We start from the raw sequence: 6,298 nt of genomic DNA on the forward strand, positions 1-6,298 counted from the left end.
ATAAGTGCTAAAATCAATTCTTATATTGATCTGCTTGGTGTCACTCTTAAACACTTCCAAGTTTAGTTTATTTGAGTTAGTCCATCGGAAACAATTTTTGTATCTTTTGAAACCAATTCTCATATTGAATCGATATTAATTGATGTGTAACCTGTATAATTAATAATTAAATAGCTGAGAGCAACCAAGTTGGTATGCAAATAATAGGTTAAACTTATTTGCTGTCTACAACCTCTTTCACTGGGCCGATCTACTAAAATGTTAGCCCTCACAAGGTGGCTGTTTCTTATACCTTCAGTTTAGCTTTTATATCCTTTTTGTAGAAATTTCTAAAATTGGTGAAGCAAAATATATTACTGGCCATTCTGGAATCTTATCATTATGATATTGCTTATGTCAGCTTCCTGTATACACCTATTATAACCTACCCCAGATTTCCTCTTGTGCCCTGACGAGGCATTGGTTAATGGTGTGCCTGTAAGAACTTACCTGTTTGATTACCTGCTTTGTATGACCCTGCCTGCTTCTTGCTATCTTGCTTGCTTATTGAGTGTGAACTTTTAATACCAGCCCCAAACAACTGTACCAGGACCTGGTTCAAAGCCCAATTATTTGGTGTACCCAGTCTGCCCTACAGTCTCTGCTGAGGCTGAATTTTCACTAGTTACTGCTGTCTTTTAGTACGGTTGTCTAAAAGGCCATTAGAGTTAACCTGTTGCTTTTGAGCCTTTAGTGTTAAACAAAATACATTGTAATGCAGAAGAATAGGGATTGTCTCACTCTACATATGGTGATCTGACTTTATCATGGGAAAATGCCTTCCTGGTTGGTTAACAAACCACTAAATCTACCATTAAGAATCATATTGTGGTGGGATTGTGGGAGGCATGGCAGGTTTAGGTTTTGGAGATGATGTTGGCTTCTTGTGTGCAAGTGGAGTAGAAGTTATTTCAATTTCACAATAAACATGTAATTTGTCATTTGTATCTTGGTCCAGTGCAGGCATGACTAACAGTGCTGTATTCTTTCCTGATATTTCACTTTCCATGTTGGTAGAATTATTGTTTGTCCACTGATAATGAGAGAGGAAAGAAAGAATGTGTTAGTTTAATGAGATGTTTTATGAGATGAGTAATTTATATTTTAATCAGTCAATGGCCAGCCTGGAAAAACATAAAGTTAGGACTTCTTGTTGTTCAGGGAAATTAATTCATTCCAGTAAGGACCCATGGAGTACTGGAATATCCATGTGCAAATTGCAAATAATCACTACCAATGACCTCTGTAACTTGTTATGTATGAGGAGAGGTCAAACAAAAGTAAATAAACTTTGAAATTTGAAAAACTTTTCAAATTTGAATTAAGTTCAGGGTAAACAGTGCATCTCTATGTAACTTTTTATTTATATGCTCACTCATATGTTGGACCAAATTAACACAGGTCCTTTAATAACCTAGACATACAAACTAATGGGCCAGATTCAAATAGATGAGAAAGACTTATCTCTTTCTTTAAGTCCAGATTGTCCCATATCTCTTTGTTAATACACATTATACATATTTTAGCCCTGAAAAGACCGAGCAGTTATAAAAATGTTTTTTTCAGTTGGCACCAAAGAGTTGATTTAGATGTGACTTACTAATTAATTTGGTTTATAACGATGCTTCTTTCCTGAGGAGAAACACAATAATTGGATGTTCTTAAAATGACTTCATTAGCAAATGACAATATTAGCAAATATTACCTTTAGAAAATAGTGCTCATTATCAAGGGCGACTTTTTAAAATGGACAGAAAGTTGTTAATCTTTAGACTGTAATACAGTAGTACATAAATTGTACTTGCTCACATACACGTTTCCTGCACTCCTGTGTTCTCCAAGTGCCCGCAATGACAAAATGGAACTCTGGAATTACTTCCACTACTAGTGATAGGCGAATTTATTTGGCAGGCATGCATTTGCGGTGAATTTCCGGATTTTGACGACTGCGAATGTTTATGCGAAACTGCCACGAAGTTTCGCTGTGGAAAAAATTTGCTGCAACAAAAAAATTGTCGCTTGTCAAAATTGTCGCACGTCAAGATTATTCAGACACCCATTAACCTTAATGCATTTGGACAAAAGAGTCGCACGTATAAAAATTGTTGCCTATGTCAAAGTTTCACAATTTTTTTGGAGTTTCGCTAAATTTTCGGCGAAGCAAAACGGGAAAGATTCGCCCATCACTATCCACTACCTCATGCTCTATTGAAACAAGTAATTTCCCACTTGGGGGTGCCAAATGTTAGGGATCCCCAAATGACTGTATTTACTGACATGACACCCCGGAGATTCTTCCAGTGAGGACCACGGATCGATCCTCTTCCTGCTTCTTCTTTCTTCTCGTGGCTGTGCATGAGCAGTAGAGCTAAAAGTCGAATGAAAAAGCTGGCTATTTAGTTTTAGTTTGCATGCGTCTGCCCCGGGAAATTTGAAGAGTGAAGAAGCAGGAAGAGTATTGCTCCATGGTGCATAAGTAAATACAATCACTTGGGGGTGCCTAACATTTTGGCAAATTACTTTCCTTCTCCTTTAAGCAGCAGAACTTGAGCTCATTACAAATACCTTGGGGTCCCCATCTTTCGTTTCCACAATGCCACTTCCCCTTGCAAGCTCGCCATAATTGTGTGTGCACTAGAGTTAACCGCTGACTACCAAAGGACTAAATTAAAGGAAGTATAAGGAACATAGGAACATAGGAACATAATTGGGCTCATTTTCTCCTAGGCATAAACCCATGGCTACAAATGAAATTTGGAATTTCACTACTCAACCTACAGCTTGCTGAAGAAATCACTGATTGGTTTCTATGGGATACTGTCCATGTGCAAATTTGCCCAGTGTTTATAAATGTCTCCACAGAAACATGGTTGCAAAAATAAGGGGTAGGTTAAGCAAGGCCAGTGATGATGTGTGGCCATATCAAATGACTTGCATGTCATTGCTCAGAAGGTGAACACTAATGATACAGAGAGCACGGACAGGTTTGAACTGTTTCATCAGTGCATATTCCTGCCCAGGTTTATATTGAAAAAGTAAACTGGCTGGTGTCATTCTACTTCTAAGATTCTACACATTCTACTTCTGCTGAGGTGCTGTGAATTGACCAGTGACTATTAGAGGCACCACAAAGTTGGCAACGAGCTTATTCAATTCCATTTTAAAGTGTCCTTGCTGCAGAGGTTCTAGTCAACTTTTTGTTTCTGCAACTTTATTTGTCGAAATGCATTAAAGTCAATGTGCATTTTTTTCTTATGGCAACTTTTTTGTCCAAACTCATTAAAATCAATGGCCTTTTTTTCTTATGGAAACTTTTTTTTTTGTCTTGGCAACATTTTTGTAAAATATTTCACAGGAAATTTTTGCCGCAGTTTCAAGAAAAAAATTGCAGATTGCCAAAATGCAGAATTTTGCCACTAATCCATGGATGCTTAAAAAATGTGCTCATCACTACTACCTTCTGATTGGTTGCTATGAGCTACTGCTTCTGGGCAAAATTTTGTTTTATTACATAACCCCCAAGAGTTTTTATGTGATAAACAGTGAGATAATTGTTGGTGTTATAACTGCTCTATGGTTCATTTGGATGAGAGAGCATTAATCAGTATATTAAGCACTGGTATGGGCAGCATTACTTGGCATTTTGCTGCAGCTTGCTTCCCATTCTGGGGTTATGCTTTTCCTTTTGTTGGGTTTTGGGCTGTTTCATTTATTTTTTAGAAGATACCAGTTTTGAAGAGCTTGTAGCGTAACCTGGGGTGAGTTGAAAGTGTAGTTGAATCCATTTCTCAGTACTATTAGTTTGGTTGGTAATCTCATCTGTAAATAATACTGCATTAAGCATTATACTTATGGCCTTCTGAAAATCTGTGTTTCCTGATCCTCCATGGCAGTGGTCACTAACAGGTTAATACCCTGTTGTCATGTGAGAACAGGAAATAAGATAATTATAAAACTCCTCCCCCAAGACTAACACCTAGTTTTTTTTTTATCCTGTTTTGTGAGGATGGGGATGTGTGGAGCTTCATGGGTTAATGCCAGCAGCCTTCTGCTGATGTCCTGGGGCAACACCGATTGTAATTGTTCCCCAGAAGCCCTTTTTGACCAAGGGCATTGCTGGTGCTGAGAGACACTAGCGTTCTGTATGGCCCTTGTCTGGGCAGGTTTGCAAAATCAAAAGTGTATGTGTGTCAAGCTGGAACACATTGGGGAAGCAAGTATATTCGCATTCTGTAAGGTGATTAAACCAGGAGAGAATGTGAAGCATGTTATCATTATTCTCTAGATAACAAAAAAACATTGTCAAGATTCGTTAAACTGTATTGCTGGTCCAAGCTCTTCTTATCAATTCTCCCACCTTATAAACTGTATGCACTTCATCTATTGATTTTATGGCCTCTACTATTTCAAAAGGTACAGAGAGTGCCATGAAACAGCACACTCAGCTCAACTTAAAAACCTGTTAAAGTGTCTGTGGTACATTCTGAGTCTAAGTCACTAGAGTTCAGACATGATTTTGACAGTGACGATGATACCAATATGGTGCCAGGCAAAGATAGTAAAGTTGACCTTGAAAAACTAGAACCATTGCTTGCAGCGCACAGAAATGTGCTGGATGCAGAAGAATCAGTACCAGCCAAACAATGTTATGTTCAAATGCAAATGTAATGCAGTGAAATTATTTAAACTTTTTGTTTCTTTGTTTGTTAATATCAGTTAGCTTTGCTGATCAGCAAATTCATTGATGGGATGCAGTGCAATGAGTGTCATAGCATTCTCTGCAGCTGGTGATTTTTTGCAGCCCCTTGTAACTGGCCTCTCACTGTGGAAACCCCATTACCCAGAAAGCTCCGAATTACAGAAAGGCTGTCTGCCATAGACTCCATTTTATCCAAATTTTTAAAAATGATTTCCTTTTTTTCTGTAATACTAAACAGTACCTTGTACTTGATCCAAACTAAAATATAATTAATACTTTTTGGATGCAAAAGCAGTCTATTGGGTTTATTTAATGTTCACAGTGACTACTTATTATTTATTGGCCTTCCCTGCCAGAGACTGTCACCTCTCCAGTCCATAATGAACCCTGCCGCCAGGCTTATACACCTCAGCAACTGCTCCTCCTCTGCCATGCCACACTGTCAATCCCTGCACTGGCTTCCACTACCTTTTAGAATAAAATTCAAACTAATAACTCTGACATTCAAAGCACTTTGTTCACTCTGCATCTCTGAACTCATCTCGAGAACTCACCCAGCTGCTTCCTACACTCCTCTACTGACCTGCTCCTCAACTCTTCTCAAGGGCTGCTCCCCTCCTCTCTTCCATAGTCTGCCTGACTTTCTCCCAACCTTTCTACCTTCAAAAGATCTCTTAAAACACATTAATTTAGAGAAGCATACTCTCACTCTGTTTAACTACCAAATGCAATACCATATGCTACATCTCTCACCTGCTTATTTGTGATCTTGCCCTCTCCTGCACCTTGGTGGAGGCAGGGTGTAGTGCAACTGTAATCGTGTGCAATGCACAAGAAATTGGGCGCCAGTAGTTTTATTTTGCTTAAACCAAAACCATAGTTCACAATGGAGTATGAAAAATAGAATAACACATAGATCAACCAATTTAACAAGTTATACTCACTGTACCAAACATAGAATGACTCTTTGCACGGTACAGAGAGTTAGGCAGCTTGTGAGAAGGTATTTCCCCAATCTTCAGGATTACCTTAGGTGGAACTCAGAAGACTACGTACTACCCTGAGTCTAACACTTAGGCCCTGCTATAGGGTCAGTAATAACCGGGATCTTAATCTCTCTAATATCCTCGTCGGAGCTTTGAGCTGCTCAAGTACATACCCTATCTATCACTGCTAGAGTGATGTATTAAAGGGTATAACTATCAATTCACTAGACTCAGACTGAGTTCCACCACCCCTAACCTCGGCTGCATAACAGAGGTAAGGCTCAGCAACAATGGACGTTGACCTCATGGCTTGAAAGCCTTTTATACTATGCCGCAGTGCCACCTAGCATCCACTGTGAGAACTACAGGGATTACATAAGCACAAAGCCCCACTTAGGCGTCAATATTACTGAGGATGTGCCTGTCAATAAAGGGTAAGGGTGTCTACATTTTCCCATCCCTACATATGTAACTCTGTATGTTCTATGTACAGTATGTAATTCATGTGATTTCTTGTATAAGCACATTTATTTTACAGCGATGCACAATATGTTGGCGCTCTAAAAGTACATTA

This window comes from Xenopus laevis, chromosome 1L (assembly GCF_017654675.1).
Source record: "Xenopus laevis strain J_2021 chromosome 1L, Xenopus_laevis_v10.1, whole genome shotgun sequence".
Classification (NCBI taxonomy): Eukaryota; Metazoa; Chordata; class Amphibia; order Anura; family Pipidae; genus Xenopus; species Xenopus laevis.